The sequence below is a fragment of the Lepisma saccharinum genome, chromosome 25, assembly GCF_977018435.1.
Source record: "Lepisma saccharinum chromosome 25, izLepSacc3.1, whole genome shotgun sequence".
In the NCBI taxonomy this organism is placed as follows: domain Eukaryota; kingdom Metazoa; phylum Arthropoda; class Insecta; order Zygentoma; family Lepismatidae; genus Lepisma; species Lepisma saccharinum.
Window position 1 is genome coordinate 12125700 of NC_139253.1, and position 26188 is coordinate 12151887.

A 26188-nucleotide genomic window follows, 5' to 3' on the forward strand; every position below is an offset into this window, starting at 1 on the left:
GCTCACGATACTAACCAGTTTTGGTCCTTCATTAAAAATCAAAGAAAAAATCCACCCGTGCAGCCAACTAAGTATAATGATAAAACCATTGACGATAATGAAAGTATCCAAGATCTCTTTGCAAAGTATTTTGAATCCGTATATTCCAAAGAACCATCTATCTACAAAGATCCGCATCCTAATGTAAACATGAACTCACTTCCTAGTATCTTAAATATCTCTGAAATATCACTAAATGAAATTGAGGAAGCCATTAAAAAACTGAAACCTAAAAAATCCGCCGGCCCTGATTCAATCCCCCCTTATGTAATTAAAGGATGTTCGGAAATTCTTAAGTACCCTCTTCACACCCTTTTCAACTTGGCTGTCAGAACTTCGAGATTTCCAGCAATATGGAAAACAACAGAAATCTGTCCGATTCCCAAAGCCGCTGATAAGGCTGACATATGTAACTACAGGCCTATTGCAAAATTGTCAGTACCAGCAAAACTCTTCGAGCAGATAATATACAAACATATATATTTTCATATTAAACCCATTCTTTCCCCCAAACAGCACGGATTTGTCCAAAAACGCTCAACCGTAACCAATCTTGTCGAACTGACAAGCTACATTGCACCCAGTATAGCTAATAAAGGGCAAGTTGACGTTTTATATACAGACTTTTCAAAGGCATTTGATACAGTTCACCACGATATATTAATACAGAAATTTGCCAACAATAGCCTTTCTCCTCCACTTATTACCCTTCTTTCTTCCTATCTGCAGAACCGCCGACAATATGTCGTGTATCAAGGCTGCAGATCAACCGAATTCGTGGCCAGTTCGGGAGTTCCACAGGGGTCGAACCTTGGTCCCTTGCTATATTTAATTTTTATAAACGATTTGCCAGAACTACTCACGAAATGTGAGACATTAATCTTTGCTGATGATGTTAAAATATACAAAAATATCGAAAACGCTGATGACTGTACAATATTACATGAAGAGCTGAATAACTTGCTTCAGTGGTGTGAAATTAATAAAGTCAGCCTAAACCTAAAGAAATGTAAACTTGTATCATTCACCCACAACAGACACCCTATTCAACATTCATACACTATTTCTAATGTGTTAGTACAAAGTGAGAATATAGTTACCGACCTAGGGGTCACTTTTGACCAAAAGTTAACATTCCAATCACATATTTCCCGCATTTTAAGCGAAGCTCACAGAAATTTGGGATTTATAATGAGAATGGGTCATCAATTTAGAAAAAAGGAAACATTTCTCTTGCTGTATTATATACTCGTCAGATCTAAACTCGAATATGCTTCTCTTGTTTGGAACCCGCAATTCAAGAAAGATATCGAAAAATTAGAAAAGCTTCAAAATAAATTTCTCAGATATCTACTATTTAAACTTGATGGTACATATCCAAAACTCACTCCTAGCAACATATTACGCGAAATCTTTAATATTCCGTCACTCGACGAAAGGAGGCAAACAAGTCAAATAACTTTTCTCTCCAAGCTTATCAATGGTAAAATAGATTCTTTTAATCTGTTGTCGAATTTAAATTTTTATGTGCCAAACTGTATGTTAAGGCCCAGAACTGATCTCTTTCAAATCCCCCTTGGAAGAACTAAAATGACCGAAGCTGAACCCATGAGGAGAATGTGCAAGTTATTTAATTCAGTTTCTAAGAATAATCCAAGCGTAGACCTATTTAAATGTAATTGTAACATAAGATCTTTTTGCTGAATTTCTGTATGTTTTGTTTTGTTTTGTTCATTGAATTTTGGTTTTCATTCAGCTTGTATGGTTATATCCAACAGTTTAGCTTCATTTATTATTGTATTGTCTCTGTGTTCCCTTTGCTTCTATAATCTAATAATTCATTTCTTCTCACAATTGTTTTTAAATGTAAAATGTATATTGCGTCATTCATATTTCTTGTTAATTTTCTTAGTTATGTTCTTGTTTATGTAATGGTGTCATCCCATATTGAACACTGTAATTGGGCATGCGCCTGTTGTGTTTCAATTAAATAAATAAATAAATAAATAGTATGTAATGTTAATCATTCTATCATGCAAGCTGGATTGTCTATCAAACTAGAACAATGTTTACATAAAACTTCTACAGTGCATTCACAATGTGCCAAAGCTATAATGGATATTTTTCTGATATGAATAGTCTTGTAGACTTTCATTTACAGTTTGCATAACCACGCTTGCAAATAATAAACAAAGCATAAGTCAAACCCGATGTTTCTGTCCTGTTGTCAGATCCTTCTCAGGAGTGTTCAAATAGTACATTAAAGGATAAAAATGGAATAAATAGTAATTAAAAGGAAAAAAAAAAGACTTGGGCACCTGCATTGTAGCCATCAGCTGTCTTTAAACAGGGGCAATGTGAGTCGACATGCTGACCATGCATCATCTAATTCAAACCCTCTCAACCAGTCTCCAAGCACTGGAACCATAGAGCAGTTTGGAACAGTACCAATGAACTTTTGAAATGAAAACTTATCCTCCCAAAACACATTTGAAAGGTGCTTTTGTTCTGCCACATTATAAAGGAAATGAGCGAGATTACATTTTGCACATTCATATGCATTCTGCACATATGCTTCAAGTGCAAGTGAAAATGTAACAAGCAGAAACAAAAATCTTACTTCTTTACGTAACTTGATTTAATTGTTAACAAACCTTGGAAAGATGTGAAGCAAGACAAAGAATGGACTGCTTTACTATAATTTCATTTGTGTTACCTAGCCTCATGAAAGCACTTCAACTCACAGCTTTGGCTCCAAAATGTCCAAGCAAACTCTGATAAACATTATACAAAAGGACCGAAAAACACTTATCACCATAAACAATTTACAATTTCCATTTTGATTATTTCGTGCCAATGAAGATGAATGGTAAAATAGATAATTCGCTAAATGTGTGTCAGTTGTGATGGTACAACAGAGATTAGTACAAAATTTCGAACAGAAGCACCTACAGACCAAAAAAAAATTGTGTGTGGTAGAAGAAATTCAAGAAGACGTAAGATGTGAGATGTAAAACGTGTTTGGCAGGAACTTGATTTCAGGTTTGATGTCTGCCACGTCACCAGGGATGGACATATCGAGCACCCGTAAGGTACGTCTTTATGTAATGATACGCATCTTTTTGCTGTATGTGTTATAGTTCTTGTCCTAAAGATGCTTGAAACCCTGGAAGGAATTATGAATCATGCTGTACTCTGTTGTTTATAAAAAGGTAAAGTGTTCCCCTGTGCATAGCACCATGCCATGAAGGCATATAGGGGGTGTGGGGGTAATGCCCCACACTTTCTTGATCCGGTCGTGAGTGGGGGTGATGTGATCAGCATCACGCCTCTGACCGACTTTACCCCCCAGGGTTTCCCCCAGGTACCCATGTTATTCGATGCTGGGTGTGCGCCGGGGCCGCTTCCACCGTTAGAAAAGTTCCCGGATTTGAACCGGCCGGGGATCGAACCCGGGACCTTTAGCATGGTAGTCACACGCATTACCGACTGAGCCACCGCGGCCACTACTCTGTTGTTTATATCAATATATTTTATTCAATTGTCCAGCGCAAGCCTTGGGCTCCAGCTATGGGATGCATGCAAGTTAGAGTCTCCTGAGAAGAAGCAGGGGAACTACAAATGAGTAGGGTACCCAAGTCATGGAAACATATGACGACGACAGGGTGTTAGTCCTGCCAACCACATGTCACCCCATAACTGGTTGGATGGTTTCCTACATCTGATGGGTTTGACGCCAGCAGTTGATAAGTAAGCACTGGCCCCCACAGGATGTTATGCCATGGGTTATTATGCTACTTTATTGCATTTACAATACAAATGTGATGTTTCTGAGCAAGTCATAGCCACTGGGCAGAAAGAGTGGGTTTTGCCCAACTGGGTAAAAATCTGACCCCCCCCCCCCCCCAACCCAACTTCCAAAGCCTATGTGAGAGATTGTCAATTTGCATAAATAAATACTTTGACAAGTAGGCCTACTTATAACCCCAGATGTACATCTTGATTTGAAGGTTAAGAGACTCCTTGTCAATAGCTTTCTTAGAAAAAGTTTATTTTTAATGTTTTATTTGTTTCTGTTGAAAAAAAAGTTTTTGTCCACCCCAATAATATATTTCTAGGAAGCTGCAAGTTACGATGGTTCTTCCATCCCCCAAAGAGCAAAATTTTCATGATATATATTTAAAGTATGACTGCAAACTATTATCAGAAATTATTTACTGAAACTATCATTGAGATCTAAAACAAATCAACATGAATTTACCTAGATTTTTTAATCTTGTCTGCGTATAGTACAAACATTTAAGGGGCTGTTGGTGGATAAATCATTTAAAGCAGGTATAAATCCCGATAAAAGAATAAGTACAGGAAACTGCCAAAAACTAATGGTTATCAAATTCTATTTTTTCTCAGTATTGCAAGGCAGTTTTACATACCCGTTTCACCCACTATTCAAATCCAGGGACAGTACTTTCTGTTTCACGCTAGCCAGCAGATCATAGTGGTCTAAAAAATGTAAAAGGAACATTACGTGGTCACATGATGGTGATACAACTGGAATCATTTGACTCCCATAGCAGTATATGTGGGTCAGAGCAACTTTTTTGGAGACAGAATTTCTGTGGCATTGTAATCAAACAATACACATTTGTAAATGCATAACATTCTCATAATTACATTTCATTGCCTTAGTATTTCCACATTATCCTTACTGTCCTCCATGCATACATATATGACATTCTCCAGGTGAAAGTAACACTCCCGAAGGCAGTACTTTACAAGTATGGTTGCTTGTCCAACATACTTTAAACAAGATAAACTTTGTGACATATTAGCAGCATCGGTAAAATTTTAGTATCCGCAAAATGCATTTCTTCAATTTTACAGGAGAACTTACTTACCGAACTGACTTTCCATACTTTTGAAAGGTCGTGGAAGTGTTTTTTTCCCATCATTTAATTTATATCGCCAGTAAATCATGTATTTTTTGAAGATTAATTTCTCTCTGATGCACGAAAGCTGTTGGCTCTATGTCCTTCTACTATGTGAACCAAATGCTGCATGCATTCGATGATGTAACCCCCCCAGTCAGTGTTTCCAACCATGCAGTTTTTTTTTGCAAGAACATGACAATTTTGAGGATGACAAATTTTAACTATGTTTGCCTAACTGAACCTAACCTAAACTTGTCGTGCATGGTTCGTGGGGCTTTCAAACCCGGAAAAAGAATACAAAATCAGTAACATGAAAGTAGGTATTTTTCGGTGAAGAAGGTTGGAAACACTGCACACCCAGTGTTCATGGACAACACTAGTCAAGATTTGCCTCCCATGTTGTTTGTAATGCAACCGGAAAATGACCGAACAATAAGTACTCGATATGGAAAATTGAAATTATTGTCGTGAAAAAAATGAAATCCCACCTTCCAGAATCCTTAGCAATGCAGAATATGTAAGTACCAAAAATAAGAAAATAAAGGAATTTCACCGTTTGGCAGATACTAAAGTTTTACCAAAATCTAGTGAAAATAGCTCAAAAGCCAGATTCACCACATGGTGAAAATAGTCACTCCTGTTATATCAATGTGTCTTTAAAATGCTGCATATGTAGAATTATTTTCTTGTAGTTTACGGTTATTACAAGCATAAGAAAACAGTTTTTCATTGTGACGTCAAAATGAAAATAAATGTCTGATGAAGGGAGCGTGTGTTCTCCTGAAACATCACAACGAAAAACTGCTTTCTTATGCTTGTAATAACCGTAAACTACAGAAAAATAATTCTACAATGCAAGCAATGCGTACATACAAGTTGTTCAAGTTCAAAGGATTATGTAGGACAAACAGCAAGGAAAATGGCAATAAGATGGCACGAACACGATTTGGACATTATAAACCTAAACCCAAGTACAGGTTTGTCAGCTCACATCATCAAAGAGAAGCATTTGATTAAAAAGAGAAGGGTTTTAAAAAGATTGACTGGAAACATAGAGTTGAATGTCTGGGAAGCTTTGTTCATTGCAGAAGAACACTGGAATAAATTAAATAATCAAAATGGTAACATAGATCCAGTATGGAGTTTTCTTTTTCACAAATGGAGTAAGCCACCATGTTTAAAATTTAATATAACAGAAAACATCAACACTTTGTGAAAACAATGACAACTTTGAATTACCTGATGATATTTGGGATTCATAATTTTAAATAAAAAAATAATGTGATCAAAATTTTTGTATCTGAAATAAAAATAAAACAGACTGCTTCTTTTCACAGTTAAGTTGCTATATTACAACAATGTAACATTGACAACATCCATTATATAAGGGATTATTTTTGTTTAAAAAATTGCTAACTATTGTTATAACTGTATCTTTAGTCAAAATGAAAATAAATGTCTGATGAAGGGAGCGTGTGTTCTCCTGAAACATCACAACGAAAAACTGTTTTCTTATGCTTGTAATACTCGTAAACTACAGGAAAATAATGCTGCATATGTAACTTTTGGATGTATTTCTGTTTCTGTATTTATTTCCCCTTGGCTGTAGGAATATGTGGGTGTATTGGCAGCGGCTAGGCAAAGATAGCAGCAACACGTTTTGGGTCATTAGTGGGACCTATAAATAGGAAGAAAAGGGAATGAAGCAGTCGGCTCTCAGATGCTTGGTGGAGTCCTGCAATGAGAAGAGGTATCTTCTTCTCCAAGGGAGTGGCTGAGGGAAATTTCTGGTAAGATTTTACAATACCGGATCCTTCCGTAATTTCGTTCTTACTTCTTATACTCATGAAATGCTTAGTCCGGATGAAGTATCTGAGGTTAACATGTAGAAATTGTTAATTGATGTGTAGAAAAAAATGTGAGTTGTAAAATAAGCTTTTCAATTACCGCATTCATTCTCCGTATACAAGCATGGATGTTTCGAAAATGGCATCTTCTGTGAGGAAAAATTGTTTGCCGTTATAGTGCTACAAAACTAAGATTTCGTTAATGTATGTGCTCACACTTGGCCATCAAACAATTCCCTTTCCCTGATATCCCCACGAACCATTCCAGGTAAAGTTAGGTTAGATTAGGCAAGCATAGTTAAAATTCTATTCGTAAAACAATTCACATGTATTTCGCAAAAAAACATACCCTTTCCGCTTATTTCCCATTTTCAAAACGAGACCACCACATTTTAACTTCAGATTCGTGATTACGAGGCCTCAATTAATGATTATGTTAAAAATGAAAGAAATCGGAGAGGCGTCCGGTATTGTAAAATCGCTCCAACTTTCTTATTGCTATGTGAATAGATGGGGATATTAACTTACTTTCTATAACACACACATAGCCATCTTTACATTATTCCAATAGCTTATTTCATGTGGGAAATTGGGTGCACACACCTTCAGCCACCTTTTTTGGTACTGCAGGTTTTCTATTTTATTTATTTATAGTCAATGGCTATACAAGTCTACACACTCTCTTCGGGACAGGGGATTTTTCTTATTAACGGTCCATTTTAACTACTTCTGTAATGAATAAACATGCATATATCGAAAGGAAAATAGGCATTGTGTCATGATTTGAGAAAACACCTGTCGATTGCCAATTATTACTATTATATTCCACACTTCTGATACTGTATATGTATGAACCTAGGGACAAAGGTTTAAAATGTATGGGTGTGTATATATATGGTGTGGGAGGTGTAAACTCGCCGTAAATACACAAGGTAACCCTATACATGTTCAAAACCAAAACAGCGGTCTGACAGACCCCTCCATAACAATTGTGTGATTATCAATGTCCATAGTACTTAAGGGTTAATAATGAAAGTGAGAAAAAAATTAAACCTCTGGAACCCAATTGAAAAAAAATGAGAGGCTTTTTATGGAGCTTCCAATAAGTGATTTGTAAGCATAGGTTACAAATCGCAACCCCCAGCTCCCCACCTGTAAGAAGGAATTTTTGGCATCCCATATACAAAACGAAAAACAATATTCAAGAATAGAGACGCTGCCTTCAGAAAGTATTTCATCCAAACTTTCAATTGATACCCAAACAAAATTTGTAAAAGCAGATGGAGAGTTCCTAGTGTCAGAAATTAGATCAGTGCAAATACATTAATCAACTTGGATTGCCATGCGAGATGTGTACGGTTACAAGCTACCCAATGACATGGACGCCCGGAGGATTTTTTCCAGGGAGGGGCAAGGAAGGTATTTTTTTTCAGGAGGGGGCCAACATGGCATATTTTCCCCAATAATAGTGTTCATCCCTCAAAAAACATTGCTTAAATTTGAATTTATCATGTTCGTACAATAATTAACACACATTATTGTGGCTGAAATTAAATTATGTGTGTGAAATATGTAATTTTTGGTTCACTTTAGTTTTCCAGGGGGGGGGCATGGCTCCCCCTTGCCCCCCCTTCCGGATGCCCATGCCCAATGTTGATACTTGTTCTCCAAAACATATATTAGCCCCGTCTAGTTGGCTGCACTTTTTGACACTCTGTGCAGTGCAGGTGTATCCAGTGTCAGGGTGGTGTAAGGAAATGGGTTTCAACCAACTAGATGGAAAGTGGTGTTCAAGTTCAGAATATTCAACAAATGCCTGTCTGCTGCTTCAAACGGTCATTTGATTAGTTATCATGCACAACATGACCATACACCAAACATACACTGGTCTGAGAGCTAGTGCAGACACCAAATACACTACTTGACTCGAAATCAACGAACTAGATGGCTCGGTGTTGCACCATGCAAACAACTAGACACTTCTGTGCAAAGTGTCAAAGCGAGTCAAAAAGTTCAGCCAACTAGACGGGGCTATTATAAGTAACTAGAAGATTTATATTGAAACCGTCAAGAGATTCACCCAGCAATAAAAAATCTATTTTCAACTATCCAACTGGTAATTACTTTCTGTAAGTAGATTAGAAAACAAAGTTGGGTCTCTAGATCCGAAAAACAAAACAATCACTACATGCAAAACCTTTAAACTAGAGCAACAAAGGTAGAGAAAAAGTTCAATTAATGAATCCAGAATCAACACATAATGTTTATCAACATTATAATGTGGGAACTGGAAGCCTATTGGCAAGTTGATAGGATACAGTATAAAGTCCAACTACCAAATCAAAATAAAGCCTCTGCTAAATGTTGCAAAGGAAAAAAAAAAGAGAAACCATTTCAGCAATCAATCCCACAATCTATTTATGAACACTTATGTGCAATTATAAAATAACTGTAAGATCATGGATTATTCATGTCTATCATTACCATCTAGTACTAAAAACCACAAAATACGTTTAATCACCCACAGTAGTAATTATGTGTCGTATATGCCTAATGTGACTCAATAACTCTTCGAACTTTTCCCACGTTCAATTTTTCCCTCTTACAGCACTTTTCGACAAAGAAATAGTTCACGAAAGTTATGTTCTCCTTACCCACCCATAAACGTATATTCAATAACAGAACACTACTTTATTCTGGGGTGGGGCAAATACGAAAACTTTCTTTTTAGCAGATCCTCGCAACTTATGCCAACTTTGAACCAACATGCAGAGAGCAGAAAAACTAAATTTATTTCATTATTCGAGACAAATAATTAGTTTGCACTAAATCTAATCTTCTCTACCTGTTCAATTTAGCAAAATAAACGTGTGAAATTCGGAATGATACATATCTACCACGTAAGATTAAATTGCTGTCAATAACCTGCAGTCTACTCTAGGTCACTACCGGTATGAGCAGCTTGCTTGCTCACACTGAAGTCAAGATTGAGTTCAACTATAGTTACGCTTGGACAGATTCCAATTTGTAAGCACTTTCAGGATTCCATAACTTATGAAGTGCCTATTTTAATATCTATAGTTGTTCTATAATTCACCAAAAAATTACCGTCACGATTGTGACATCCTATAAAAATTATTTCAAGTAATTATACATCGAGTTACCATAACAAATATTCACAGCCACGAAAATTATACCCCTTGCTTTCTGGTTCACTTTGCACATACACTTTTGCACCGAAACATCTCCATGTTGTTCTTATGTCTTGCCACTAAAGTACTAACCCATGGAGATAGAGATGTCTTCAAATACATTAACATAAATCCTTACTCCAGTCATTACACACTTCGTTTCAAGATGGCTGACTTGCCTGGCTCCACGCAAAATATAGTCAGTGCGCAACTCTCTGTATCTTTCATCCATTGGTCTAATTCCTTGACGTCATCACATCCCGAAGGCCAGGTGTAATCATCGTCACCAAGCCTTTCGATGCTTTCGTACAGGTAAGATGAAAGTACAGGAATCCCTACAATACATGTAAAGACCGCTAGGAAGGAAAGAAAAGGTTTGGTGGAATATATATTTCAATAAAAAATTACTAGGAGCCATGGTCTAGTTGCTCTGTATGAAATGTCGACATAGTTTCATTCGTTAATAATGTATAGGTCGTGGCCGAGCGCCTAGAGTGCTGGAGTCCAAGGTTCGAATCCTGATGTTGGCATGGGTATGTGTGAGTCTTCCTTCATCAATTTCATCTAATCACCAACGAATTTGCCCTCTGTAAACGAACCACCAATCAAAGTACAATCGACCAGTGGCGTATGCTGGTTTTAACTAGTGGGTAATCTCCGACACTTGATTCATCCACCCACTCCTGAAGTCTCCCTGCAAATTTACCTCAACATCCATACAGGATTTATGAATATATGTGTGAAAAATTTTACCTTATTGTTGCGACCACTGTCGAATAATTGTTGTGATTGCACTTGCAGTTAATCTACGTTTAGAATTTCAAACAATAAAACAAGAGAATATAATAAATCTATAAGAAAAAACCTGTAACAAAGAATATGAAAGGAATGCGGTAGTGAAATAAAAACCCTCAATATTAATTTAAGTGTAAAATTCAAGTTACCCCAGTACCCAGTCACTCGTGCATTCCCGATTTTTGTTTTTATACACGGAAGTTTAAGTTCAAGATCTATGGTACAAGAGATGCTACTGACCTACACATTAACTATTTGAAATTTCTCCGGAAAAGATCCCGTTCCAAATATTTTCGCAAGCAAATATTGTATTATATCCATTCATTGCCTTTAACTTCAGTGAACACAGCACTAGCACAAATACTAAACCACTAACAGCTAAACAAATATTAAATTCTCGAATCGCTACAACACGCATTCAATTCCCTGCGCCAATCTTCTATTGTGGTTCCTTCCTGCTTGACACAGAATTAAATTCCCTATGGATGTTGAAAAATTCCCTCTCCCAGCTTTATATTCCCTGCGATGCGCGAGGTTCTATAAGTTGGAATCATTGCGTTTTTTGTTTATATATTTTACATTCAAACATCTTTTATCATTATGATCATTGTTAATCTAAAGAGGGGGGAAAAGCAACTTAAATTACCTAATATATGTGTACATATATATATATATAATTTATTTCTGATAGCCACCCAGCGTCGAATAACATGGGTACCTGGGGGAAACCCTGGGGGGTAAAGGCGGTCAGGGGCGTGATGCTGATCACATCACCCCCACTCTTGACCGGATCAAGAAAGTGTGGGGCGTTACCCCCACACCCCCTATACGCCTTCATGGCGTGGTGCTAAGCACAGGGGAACACTTTACCTTTTTTTTTTAGCTTTCCCTTTTAAAAATTATTCATTTCTGTGAAAGAAGTACTCTCACTGGTTTTGAAGGCTACAAAGAAAGTAATCACGCATTTTAAAATACAAAAATGAAAAAAGTAAGCATATAAATAGTTTAATTACTTCATTAATCGATTGATTAAACTGTTATTTGACGTCGCTTTTCTGCCACTTTTGGCTAATCACTACGAGTGATGATATGACATTGATGAAGGGACATTTACAAAGAACACCCATGCCTAGACCGGTATTCGAACCCTGGAGCTCTGGTGTCGTAGGGAGCTGTGCTAACACTCCGCAATGGAGGTCGGTGTAATAGTTTTTTTTTTTCCTTTGACAATATCTGTTGAAATAGCAGAGATCAGGAAGACAGAAGCAAACGTAAAATGAGAATTTTCATAGAATTGGTTCGCAAATGTTGTTCAGATTTCTCTGTTTCTCGCGCATTTTCAGATGTATTTTCTCTTCTTTCCTTTTCAGTACGTAATTTGTGAACCCAAAACCTGTTTCCTGATAAATTTCCCTGTCGTAAACAACACAGCTCCTACGATACAAAGGCCATCGGGGAAGAATGGCAGAAGAGGGTACCAGCCAAGGGAACGGCAAAGGCTCTGAGGTGGAGAGTGCGACCGATGGACTCTTTCCAGAAGGAGCTTACCCTTGCCACGGAATAACCGCGCCTGAGAAGCAGTGTTTCCATCCCCTCCCGTCAAGGGTTTTAAAGGGAGCCGGTGGAATCTCACCCTGACGTCACCAGATTCCACCAGCTGGAGAAAAAGCCTCACGGACATTCCGCGGCAAACGGTTGAAAACATTCGCGCGCTGGAAGCAAAGAAATATGTGATTCAAAGATTGGTTCGGAAGAATATTGCGAAGAAATAAAAAACAACTTTTTTAAAAAATTATAGCCGGGTCATCTCCGATTACCTAGGTGACCCAGAGTATACGCCGCTGCAATCGACCAGATGTGTGCAATCAAACGACCCCGCCAAGCCCGTTGGGTTCGAGTCCCGACTTGGTATTTCGTTTTGATTATTCCACTCCCTCGTCTATTTTACGTCATCATTCGCCTTCGTCGTTGCGATTAGCCCAAAGAGGAAAAAAGCGACGTGAATCAGGGTAGACAAATGTCATGGTGGCACACAACTGATTGATGATGCAGATACCGCTTTCAACTGTAGGCCCGGCCCGGTGTCCCGTTACGGCAGGCGCTGAAGTCACGGTTTACATCCCCCCCCCTTTCAGATATACATCTCCCTGTCCCTAAAAGTTATTGACATTAAACCGTAATTTGCAAACATAAAAGCAGAACTGATATACTCTTGTTTTATGGACCCCCACCCCCTAAGGAAATATAGAACGGGGGACCCGTGGAAATATGGTCGCTGTTGCGAAACAAAACTGTACAGTAAAACACGGGGTAACTAATATAATCCCCACCCCCTCCCAAGCTACGAATCACAATCAAAAGTGTTCAGTGGCGTGCCCAGGATCTTCGCAAGGGGAGGGGGAGTTTACGTATACTTCATTATTAGTCAGTCCTCATTTTGCCAACTTTTCCTACTTTTGGACTTCCTTTTTTTTTTAATTCTGGGCCAAAGGCGGAGGTTATATTCCCCACTAACCCCCTTGAGTACGCCACTGAAAGAGTTTACCAGGGTGGACGAATATCATCCCGTGAAATATGTGTAGGCGCCGATGTCTTCCGATTGAGTGCGTGCGCTCGTGGGCATATCCAGCGGGGCCACTTCATCCCCTGTGGAAAACAAGTGGTGTTCTTTGTGAGTGTCCCTTCATCGATTTCATGATATCATCACTCATCATCATATTTTCGATTAGTCAAAAGTGAAAGAAAAACTAAGTAAGATAAACTAAATCAATCAATCAATTCAACATTGCCACAATTCCGAAGTGTATATTCCATGGGAAGGTGTTGTTTGTCTCCCAGGAAGAAAAATTAATTTGTCCCCACCCGTCTTAGAAAAAGTTTTGTTCTGTCCCCTCCCCTGGAAAAAGAGCCTGGGTACGCCCATAAGTGCACTATCCTTTAGGTTGAAAAATTTCCGTAAAATACCTCCCCCACCTTATTCATTGTAGCCACGTTCAACCATACGCGCAACCCTCCCCCCCCCCAACCAGGGTGCGAAATCACTGAAGACCAATAGGGGAGGAAAATTTTAATCTACACACACACACACACGCACAATTATATATATAATACATATTTATAACGTTATTAAGAATAAAAGTTAATTACTAAATATTTAAAAATACATTATTAAATACATAAAAAGGAATTAATTTACTTATATATATGTGTGCGTGTGTGTGTGTGTATGTATATCAGATATTTAAAGTAGCAAACTAATTCCTTTACTAACTGGTTAAAGATGTCAATAAATTACGAAATAGTTGTACAGAGCATTCCCTGACATTCGCTACGAGACTCGGCGGCAAGCTGCCCGGCATCAGCGCTTGTCTTTCCCGCTGAACGGGTCAGCGACAGTCGCTAGAGTCGGCTATTAAAATTACAGTTTTTATATTGTGTACTAACCTTGACTACAGAAGCTGTTGAAAAATGATGTCCGTCTAGTGCAACACATTCCTGGCATCTCCGAAGGAAATTGGCATTTACACGTGCAAGTTCGTCTACTGTAATTCTCCCGATTTTTCGTACAATACTATCTTTTAACTCACGGATGGTGTGCAGATTGTCTTTGTATACTTCATTTCCCCATTTTTCTTTCCACTTTTATTCAGAACTGACTCTGTTACTCTAAACGTCTTTACGAGGTTCAATATAAGCGACTGTCACAAACCCGTTCACCGGGAAAGACAAGCGCTGATGCCGAGCCGCTTGCCGCCGAGTCTCCTAGCGAATGTCAGGGAATGCTCTGTATTATGTGACAGTTTTCTTTAGATTTCACAGTTATGCTTATCTTGAATCCTTGTTTTACATTTATTGTGCGTATATTGTTATTGGTGTAGATCTGTTAATGATCTCTTGCAAAGAAAGAGAGAACATTCAGCACTCAAAACCACATTACTTTGCGTGTGTTTTTTGATATTATCCTTAGTAAAGTATATTTAAAGTCAAAACTAATTGTTTATCTCTTGTTGTTACAATAAACACTCCACCCAGAAATTTTTGGTGGGAGGAATTTTCGAGGCCAAGATTATTGGTGGAAAGAAATCCTCCTATCCCCCTCAGGGTTTCGCACCCTGCCCCCACCCCCAACTATTCCAAGCCCTGAAGAATTATTTCCCCACATAACAACTATACCTTCAAGCACTAATGGTAGCTTTCCTTAAATGTCACTTCCATATCAACATTTCTTGATATGTTGATTACATCTCCCCCTTCTCGATACCATTGGACCGAAAGTCAATGAATATTGCGAAGTACCGGGTATATCTTGTGCCTGCTATGTTGAGATGAGCAGCGACAAGGTCAAACCATGAAGAAAAAGAGTTCTGATGTGCCTTTGGTTAATGTGCAGCATTTGATTGACGGCTGTGGATACTGTTACTATTTTTGGGTGATGTTAATATAATTTCTTGGAATTCGAAAAGGAGTGGGGCGTCATGCTGATTGGTCAATTCCAAGAGACTAGACAGCTTGAACATGAACACGTGCATACAAGTGATGAAGTTGTTTGATATGCTCTCTTCTCCAAAGGTCTAATTGGTGGACAGGAGAGTTTCAGTTTCTTTTATTTTTTTATTTTTTTTTTACTTGTGGTAACTGGGCTAGGGTTTATAAAGTTCGACACGAGACTGCTCAAATCGCTATCGGATTTGATTTGACTTTGTTTATTTCACTTCGCTTTTCTGGCACTTTTGGCTAATTGCGAAGTTGATGAATAGTGATATGATGGAATTTATGATATTCAACTTGACGTCATCACGCAGTGCACTTTGGGAAGAAACAGCATGAAGTCCCTTGCGTGTATTAAGGAAAGTGTATGAGACGCCTTCTTACTGCGAGAAAATTTGCGGTACTTGCACGTAACCTACACGTACATTTCTTCATACTTTGAATCACTTCGGCAAAAACCATACACACAACGCTTACCCGGCATGTTTTCAACGCATGATCTGATCTGTGTGCCTGAAACATGTGAGTGTTCATATTTCATAATATCATCACTCATTATCATCTTTCGCGATTAGCCAGAAGTGGCAGAAAAGCGAAGTAAAATTAACCAAATCAATTAATGAAGCAAGACGCTATCGGAACCAGCGCATTAAAGAATTCAAAACTTGAATGGAAACCCATTTCTTATAATATTACTACATGATGTAAATTTTTAATACAAACAAGATCAGCGAATAGAAGCCCTTCGATGACGTGTTGCTTAGCGGTGACGCCATGATTTTGCCTGACCAACATATAGTAGATAAGCCTTGTATCACCGATATGATAGTTTCTGTTCTTCTGATACAATGACATTATTACGTCAGGTTATTGTTTATTTATTATTTCTTTTTTGAACGTACACATTTCGTCTTTAGGTCTACGAACGCTTGAGATCAATTAAAATTTCAACGTCAACTGCTACTTCTCCACAAGGAGAATGTTATCTTTCTTTGCTGTTTTTTTTTCCTTTACAGCGCTCGAAAACAATTGTTAATTATCTGTAGCCATTGCAATGCTATTATTGCTTTCTGCACGCATGCAGAAGCTATCAAGCTGAGCGTGCTTTTCTCAAGAAAACTTCTCGTAGTCATGGTGCTGTTTCTGAGTTGAGTTTGGTGAAGTGTCTCACCTACTGGATGACCAGTATTAGAGTTGCCCTACAGAGCCCTCTGGTGTCCGTTCCAAGCAACGGATTGCGCTGAAACTTGGTATAGAAGCTATGGAAACAATGGGGAAGCGATTACTGGTGGGGGAAAAATAGTTCAAATTTTATTGGAAAATTCATGTTTTGGAAGGATTCGTTCATTTCCCATGATGGGGAATACTCTGGCACAGTTTCACGGTGCATATAAATGCATATTTGAGCTTAATGGGCATATACTGGAAGTAATTTTCATGCATTCGTTCATTTATTTATTTGTCGTAGTGGTTAGCACAGCGCGCTACGACGCCAGGTGTCAGGGATTTGAATCCTGGCTAGAGCATAGGTGTTTGTGAGGTCCTTCATCAATTTCATCATATCATCACTCATTCTCATCTTCGCGATTAGCCAAAAGTGGCAGAAAAGAGAAGTAAAATAAATAAATAAATCCAATCCAGTTTATTTATTTATTTAACTTAATTTTCATCCACTTTTGCCTAATCGCGACGATGGGGATATATGGTGATCAGATGAAATGGAAATAACGTACATACATACATACATAACTGTCATGATGAAATGTTATAATAATAACAATGGTTCGGGATTATATTTATTCAATGTAGCGAAACAGCGAGTAACGCTGTTGAAAAGCTATAGCGAGATACTTATCTGCCAGGAAGCTTTCAGGCCGAAGCGACAGGTGACAAACGACATTTATCCATTGAAAACCAAACTTCAGAAAATGCCATTTTTCGAACCGAAGCGACAAGACAAGCTGCACGCGTTGCTTGCGTATCGCTCGGACTGAGCTGTCTTCTCAATATCGCAAATCGTATCGCTTAGGTCTGTTGTTCGCGCATGCTCGGTGTCGGTGAATGTTTTGCTTGTAGACTAAAGGAGCCGTGTCGCGTGTCGCTTTGGTCTGAATGCTCCCTAAAAGCTGTAGAAGAGCTACATATTAGCTACGTAGAAGTAGAGAGGATGTATCGAAGCTATCTTCTATTGTAGCGATTAGGAACACTGTTTACCATAGAGTAGCCACAGCAAGGAATATACCTTTGTCGTGCCCATAGCAGTTACCTTGTTTATTTTTGACATAAACATTTTTAGATCTCGCACACTTAATCAGCCTTTTTTATCCGTTAAAAAAATGCGATTTTAATACCGCACGCTGGAATGTGTATGTCCAAGGACAATAAAACCGCCTTGTAGTTCGAAGCTAGACAGCCGTGGTGTAATAAATCCCACATTATTGCATTCTCGCAGAGGAAGTATCGGAAAAAAGCGTATGTGACAAGATATGCTATTTTTAAGACTGCTCGCTAGTTGAAGGGGAAACCTTAGCGTCCCAAAGCGGAAGAAACAACAGACGGAAAGATCCAAAGTAAAACCGAGTGAAAGTAGTGCAATTAGTGGGAACGACGCAGGATTTACACTCAAGTGATAATCCCGCAAACAACAAATCAGGAAGTTTGTAACAGTTCCAGTGAAAAGGATAACAATCAATGCGAAGGAGTCACATACTCTATAATAAAAATCGAGTAGTCGCATTAGGTTGCTCTGAAATTTGCTGCATGGCAAATCTTTTCTTTGTCTTATTTTGCATCGCAATGAGGATAACTGATGATAAGATACAGTCACAAAGAAACACCCATGGCCAGCTGAGGACCAATCGTGCATCTACGCTTAAATAACGCTAGTCTACATAAAATAATTAGAGAAAGGTCTAGTTATTAAATTTGAACACTATCAACACTTATTTTCAAAGAGGCATGCAATATCATTTTCAAATTTACAGAAAATAGTACCAAAAAATTTAATCCATCTTATCGTTTTCCAACACAAATGTCATGGCCACTGCTTAAAATTATAAAGGCTTAATATTACTTGTAGAAAGAAAAGGGAAAGAAATTTTGACCTGTGTGTTGCGAATGCTGTTTAGAAACTTACTGCCACTCGCCTGCTTTGTCGCAACGAATTATAAATTGTAGAAAAATTTATCTCTGGGTTGCCACGAATGCCATATAATCTGCGATAGTGCCCGAATACGGTTCCATATCCCACAATTGCAAAATAGTTAGTCGGGACGGTTCAATATCCCGATTTGCGACGAGAATGGAAAGGTATTAAGAAGAGACTGCTAGATTTAATTTTAAAAGTGCAATCTGAGAAGCGAATTTCAATTTCAATAAAAATAGGTTTAGAACTTCAGTATGATGAGTCGATTTATTCCATTATAGCCTCTCCCTCAATTGAATTTCTGTATCCTTTAGTTTCTATTTTTCTTTCTCTTCCTCCCTGCGGTCGTTTCCCTTCTATTATCTCTCACTTTCATTCTCTTGATTCCTGTCTTTCCATTTCCTTTCTTTACCTCTGTCGCTTATTTGAATTTGAATTTGATTTTAAAATTGTGGGAGCGTCAGCACTTAGGCTATTTTGCTCCCGTCACATTATACGGGGGCCAGCCCCTTATCATTACAAAGAACAACTCTAACGTTGCGTAATTAAAAATCTTAAAACGTTCTGACTTCTGTTAAAAGCTGAGGCTGTAAAGGGGCACTCAGCACACATAAGGACAAAAGAACAGAACAATACAAACAAAATTATACTGGCCATGGGGCCAGTCGCCAGAGCCTCGTTAGTCTTCAGTCCAGGGTGTACTAACGTGGAAGTGAGGTTGACAGTTGGGTGTACTACGTGGAAAATCACCCCTTACACCCCTCTGTCGCTTATTACCTGTCACCGTTTTCTACTTCTCTTTCTCGATTCTCTATCTTTCGATTTAGTTCACCCACTTTTTACTTCTCTTTCTCTTTCGATTCCCGTCTTTACATTTTTTAACTCTTAGTTTCCTATATTTCTTTCCTTTTTCAAACTTCTCTATCTCTTTCTGTCTCTCTGTTTTTGACTTCTTTCCACTGGCTCCTTATAAATTTTCACCCTTCCTACTGTTACCCTATTTCCCCCATCTCCCTTTCTGTATCCATCCTCTCCAAATTTTCATATTTCCTTGTTTCTCTTGTATTTTTATAATCAGTACATGGACGTCCTCAGTATTTTGTCAGGGAGGGTCAAGCAAGGTAATTTTTCCAGGGGGTAAATGAGACATATTTTCTTTGAAGTTATCACGAAAGAAAATACACTGTGAGTGAAACAAAATAATATATGTGAAATATATTTGTTTGACATTAATTTTCCAGGAGGCGCGATCCCCCCTGCCTCATCTTCCGAACATCCAAGACAAGACAAGCCTAACTAATACATTATCAAGGAAAGAGAGAGAAGAAGAGGAAAAACTGTCGTTGTACTCTTTTAACAGCAATTGAGTTAGAATTACCGTTATAGAGATTATCAACAACTCGTAGAAATTTACAGGAACTTCAAGAAGGCTGCAATTTTTGTTTAATGATGACCATGAAAACATAAAAGTAAGAACATTTTAAATTGATTGTAAAAAAATACGTCACACAAAACATTTGCTCGTAATATTTGAGTTTGAGTTTTTATTTTTAAGTCCACTTTATGCACAGATACGCTAATCGGGCACTCAACATGGAATCCGAACCACCACATGTCTGCACCGGAGATAGAACCCGAGACCTCTTGATTTCAAGGCCATTACACAATCAAGAGGCGCCATATATGCTTGTAAGAAATGTATATAGATTACAGTATATATGAACATTACGTTTATATTTTCAATAAACTATAATGTTCTCGTTCCTCGCTGTTATCGAAACGTGTAAGAAATAACTACAATAGTAATTTAGTTACTCGTTGCTGAAAAAAAAGGAACTGAGTTACAGTTATTCATTTAGAAAAGTAACTAGTTCTTACAGTTATACCTTTATTCTAAAAACGTAATTGTTACTTCGCTACACTGGAGAGAGAAAAAGTAACGCCGTGAAATAACAAATCATGAAGCAAGTGTTAGCAAGCGAAGCGAAGAAATATCACTTATGCACGTGCATGTTCGGTCACTCCTTTCTTTGATGGCTTCCTTCAGTCCGGGAAGAAAAACAGAAAACGTCACTTTCGCCTAATCGACGCCAATGAGTCATCAGGTATTGTCAATGCATGAGAATCTGAATCAATATCAGCTGTAGCTGACAATTGTAGAAATCTCGAAAGTTACACGTGCATAAAAAAGCAATGTCAATTCTCTATAGTTTTCCCTCATGGTTGTAATTAGGCATGCACCAACCCATAAAATGAACAGGGGAATAGGTTTTCCTTTCATTTTAATTCTCGTTCTGGAAACTTACTTACTTACTTACTTACTTCAGAAGTGGATCCATCTAAATAAAATTGTACATACTGATTAAGCTGTATGTACAATATGACTTTTATGTTAGACGAAGCTCCCAATCACAGAAACCATGAATTTGTTGGGTAATTCCAGGTTATTAATTTATGATTGAATTCGAGTTCTAAGTTTAAAGACTCTAGCATAACCGTCAGGCTAAGGTTTTAAATATTATTGCAATTCAGGAACATATGAGCTCTAAGCTTCATTAAAATGTTTTGCATTCATTTTAGACAGTTTTTACTTCGTTATAAAGTTTTCCAACAACACAGAGCAAGTGATTATAGTGATTTTGATTTTTTTTTTTTGGTGGGGGAGATAATGTACATAAAATAAACTTGCATTGCATTTAGGTACTACAAACAAGACTCTTTGAAAGGCAGCATCTCTTGTCTCTACAATTCGGATCAAAAGACAAGGGGGGGGGGGAGGTTAGTGAATCCCCACGCCAAAATTTAGGGGTCACCGGTGTATCGTCCTGCGCTGTTCCTGCACCACTGGATCAACTCTTTATTATTAATGCTCTAGACGGACTCGAAGTTAGGGCTCATAGTAGCTTATAGCAGAGATGTTATTAGGCTAAACTTACATTGCAAATCACGGAGACTTCATTCCTTTATATTTGAACTGCGCGAACCTAAAAGTCTTTTTCATCCTTCTGTGCACTAGTTTTAGCTTCTACACAGCATCAAACGTTTTGAGAATTTTCGGTAGAAAATGTTTTTGTTTTGTCTGCAGGCAACTGTTGTCAATGAGCAAAGGCAAGAAAATCTTCCAGCCTAAATTGACAAGCTGGCGTGAACAGCTGTGCTGCAAGAAGAAATCGCAGAGCCACAAGTGTCGTGGTCTGCCATCTGTTGAGCTCAGAGCGTACTATTACTGAAATGAGTGTTCGCAGATTTCAGCCAGATAGACCTATTAGGGAGTACGAATGGAGCTTTTCAGCGAAAGCTAACACTATATGGGTAGGGTTACCAGACGTCCGGATTTTCCCGGACATGTCCTACATTTTAGCCTTATGTCCGGCGTCCGGGAGGAATTTGAAAAATATTATAAATGTCCTACATTTTGAGCATCACATAATATTAATTAGGAAAATATGTAACAAAAAAATTATGCAAGTTACAAGTCTATGGACTGTGCTTCCAAACTCAATAGTAAAATATATTTCGATTCAGTCATTGGCCAAAAAGAAAAAGTTTGTCCTGCTATTAACCAAACGGGAAAACGGAAGTAATTAATGAACAAAGTTTTGGGACCACATTCTGATAACGTCGCTGTTCAATACCTGAGTAGAATTTTTTGCCTTAGGGTTTATACTGATGAAACAAGGTGTTGCTATTCAATATAATTTGATTGTAAAGCAGGGGTATATAGAGCGAAGTTATTCAGGGTGTCTGCCAGTCAAGAAAGTCGTGAAAGTCAAGAAAAAGTAAAGAAATCAAAAAGAAGTCAATTAAAAGGCAATAAAGTATTCTTGTGGTCAAGAATTTTTACTATCATAATGACTGATTGGTTGATTTAGTATATTTTACTTCACATTTCTCTGTCCCTCTGGCTAATCGCGAAGATGAGGATGAATGGTGGTAAGATAAAATGGATGAAGGGACAGTCACAAACATATAGGGACAACCGACACAAGCCCCACATAAGATTATACTGGCTGTGTGTCCAGACGCCAAAGCCTCGCTTGTCTGCCAAACACAGTTCAGGATGCATTAATACGAGAAAGCAGATCTAATTCTCTTCTTAAATTCAGCTTCAGTTTTCATCTTAACTGGCCCTTTGGTAGGGGTTTTCATTAAATAAATATGTATTTTCTTAATTACTAATTTCCAACTTTATCTAAGTAGGGGTCGAATAAATAAACGTTAAGAAAAACTGGAAAAAGGTCTAGAAAAGTCCAGAAAAAGTCAAGATTTCTGGATTTGTTATTTTTGTAGACACCCTGTTATTGAACTAAAAACTACCCAAGATGAAACTTCTGGAACTATTTTAAATTACGGTAAATGCTGAATATTTGTTTGCCATTACAGGTCATAATTCAAATGTTGAGAGAGTACTTTCATTACAATCAGCACAACCGACTCACGAGAGAAATTATTTTTTCATAATGTCTGTAAAATATTTGGTACTGGTCCCTATAATTTCAAAGAGTTTGAATGTCCACCCTAACATAAATAATAAATATAGTTTGACTAAACTTGAAATTTTAATAAGAATTGTCTCCTCTGAGAAGGACCACTTAAATCATGTAGTAAGCTCTTGATAAACTGTTAAATCTTAGATTGTCAAGGGATTTCTGTAGTGGAGAGAGAGTTCGAACATTACATTTTGGAGACTGTATGTAGCGATAAGGCATACATCCACACGTTTTCGACCCCGAATGTGCCAAAGGAAAAGCTGGGAAAGGAAAAGATTAAATATCTCGGGATCTTAAGAAAGTATTGACACCCCATTAAATTAATATTCTTCAAAGCCTGCAAAGAAATGGATGTAAAAATTTTCTTGCTCGCAATAATTTGTTGCTACGATGTGTGTTTGGCGCTTTAATGAGATGATTATGAAGTTTTTATACTAAAGCTGCATTACAAGACAAGCGATATTCTCGATTGATTGATTTGGTGTTTTAAGCCCACTTTATGCACTCTAAGGCTAATCGGGACTGAACCTACAGTTTAAAGTGGGATCCACGCGATATTCTCGATTATGATGAACGATTTTAGGGGTGGTCTTGAGTGATGGCACCCCTGTTTAGGGAGGAGGGGCAGATCAATTATAATGTTCAGTAAAGCTATGAACGGTAGACACGCTGTCGTAATTAAATATTTTGTGGGGATTACGATATGGTTTAAGGATGCGAATGATATGATTTGGGGGGGGGTGCATGACATGATTTTGGGGGGATGCGGCATTGGCCTTGGGGGGGGGATGGGCACCCCTGGGCAAATTTAATTGCAGATAACCACTCAAAATATACAACTACTCACCCATGCTTGGAAAATTCTATGCTGGATGTGGCAGTTTGACCGACACTGCACAAAAATGCTGTATAAATAAGGAAATTGAAACACTACTAAGTGAGGTGAATTTACAGTACAGTTGGATGCACAAGTATTGCTCGGTAAATAGTCCATAACTATTTTCAATAATTGTACGGCATGGGTTCGAGTCCGCCTGTGTTTAGTCTCTGGGTTTTCGGCCTGTGTAAGAGGACCTGTGGCAACCCACCATCGTGAGGAAATTAGGGAGCTACGAGTGAGTATCGGTCTCGGAACTCTCCTATAACGGCTAGAGGTTCGACGTGCTGACTGCACGTCACCCCATTACTGATTGAAGATCTCCACACCTCTATTATAGGTAGGATTGTGGGAGGAAGACTGGCAGTCGGGAGCTATGGTCGGGAGATAGGCCAAGGACCTTCAAGGACTGTCGAGCCACGGGTTATTATTATTATGATTTTCAATAATTATTCTCTTGCATCCTACGTGTGGATGGATTTTTACGTATGCTGGTCAGAGGTATGCTTGGTGTTTGCTTAAATTCTTGAAGCTTTCATTGGGCAAAACTTACGGAGTAAACATGGTGATGGACAATTTTCTTGATAATATTTATGCATCCAACTCTACAGTCACGTATTTAGTAGTTTTCTGTGTAATTTATGCGGCCACTATACTGAACGCAACTCCAACTGGCGGCTGACCTTGACGGCTATTTCTGTCCCTCAATCGTCTTCGGGGGTGTGTGGCTCAATGGGCGTCAACAAACTCAGTTGCCAACGTTAATTTGTTTGGTGCCGCAAACAACGTTCGGTACCTTGTGACTCGAAAATGCCCGATCTCAGTCGAAGAAAATTCAACTGATCGGTGATTCGCTGTTTCCCAGCCGCCAGTTGGAGTTGCGTTCAGTATAGTGTACGCAAGGAAGCTGAAAAGGAAACCCCTCTGACCTCTGTAATTTTGAGAAAATCAACATATTCAAATGAAAGCAATAAAGAACTCGGGGAAACTCTCCTTTAAACGAGCACCGATTACCATTTTATGATTAAATCAAAAAGACTTAGGTGGGCAGGCCACATGGCACGAATGGGAGAGGAAAGAGAAGTTTATGGGATTCTTGTTGGGAAACCTGATGGTAAGAGACCAGCAGTAGGAAGGCCAAGACGAAGCTGGAGGAATAACGTTGAGATGGACCTAAAGGAAATCGGTAAGGATGGAAAAGATTGGATTGATCTTGCCCAGGATAGGGACAGATAGGCTTGCTGCAGCCATAAACCTTCAGGTTTAAGAAGGTTACAGAGCCGATTACATATAGAATTAAAGTCAGATTATTATGATGCACATTTTAATCAAGTGCTTCCAATTTTCGGTGGCGATAATTATGCCAAGGCATAATATGGTGCGTTTCCCTTCTTTAATATTTACACTATCTCTTTCCTATCTTGCTTCTTGTATTGCCCTCCATTTTCTATCTTTAAAATGTCTCTTTTGATGACACAAAACATGACGTCAATAGATCAGTCTTCCGAATATATCCGTCACCCATGTACTCAAGTTTCGATATTTGAAATTACTTTTATTTGTCGCAGTATTACGTACAGGAAATATAAGGTATTTCAATTAGTAAGTTCTTTACAACTGCTATTAGATTCGCTTCACGTAACAATAATGATGGTGTTCTGTTCTCGCACACCACCATTAATTCTTCCTGTTTTTCGCGGCCATTTCCTTATTTACAGTGACAAGCAGTAACGGGAAACAACTGCAGTAACTCAGTTGCATATTTACCTCAGGATTGCACAATATTAAAGTCTGGACCTTGCTCTGCAATTCGAAGAAGCGAACACCGATTTCATCAGACTTCTTCGAATGTTCTGCTAATTAAGCTTCACGCTATAACAGGCCCGCAGCTAGAATTGATCTCCAGGGGCGGCTCGCAGGTTATCAGTGGGGGCTTTGTAAACCAAGTCCATTTTTCCAAAGTTTAACAGTATTAAATGAAGGCAAATTGTGTGTGGGGGGGGGGGGAGGGTCATTAAGTTATATAAAGTTCAGAAATATCATACAAATACTACATTTTTCTATATCTTCTAAAATATCACTTGAAGTGTTGTTAATTGAATGCTACTGAATTCGTCCATTACTACACACTCCATACTACTTACATCACACAAGAAAAATGGTACACTATTCAATTATAGGGCCTAGCGTACATTCCAAACCATGTTGAAGCAATGAAATTCCCCTTCGTTCCCAAAAACTTAGGAGCTGTTGACCTTTGACGCAGATATGGAGGGAATTTTCATGATGACGTCAGTGTCACAGATTTCAGTCTAAACGGGAGGTCGCAACAGAGGCAGCGAAGGCACAGAAAAAGAAGCTCCCTTACGAAGGATCTTTCTAAAG

The 26188-nt window shown here is 38.3% G+C and overlaps 1 protein-coding gene across 3 annotated transcripts in view; it reads right to left on the bottom strand.

The window, feature by feature from the left end:
* Positions 1 to 10192, bottom strand: part of LOC145978960 (serine/threonine-protein kinase MARK2) — a 170531-nt gene extending 160339 nt beyond the window's left edge. For 2 of the 3 annotated variants that reach the window (XM_083111994.1, XM_083111990.1), the window contains exon 1: positions 10102 to 10192. The gene's annotated coding sequence lies outside the window, so the exon portion shown is untranslated. Of the gene's footprint in view, positions 1 to 9981 lie in introns of all 3 variants that reach the window. The other variant, XM_083111991.1, reaches the window with a different exon arrangement.
* Positions 10193 to 26188: the final 15996 nt, after the last annotated feature.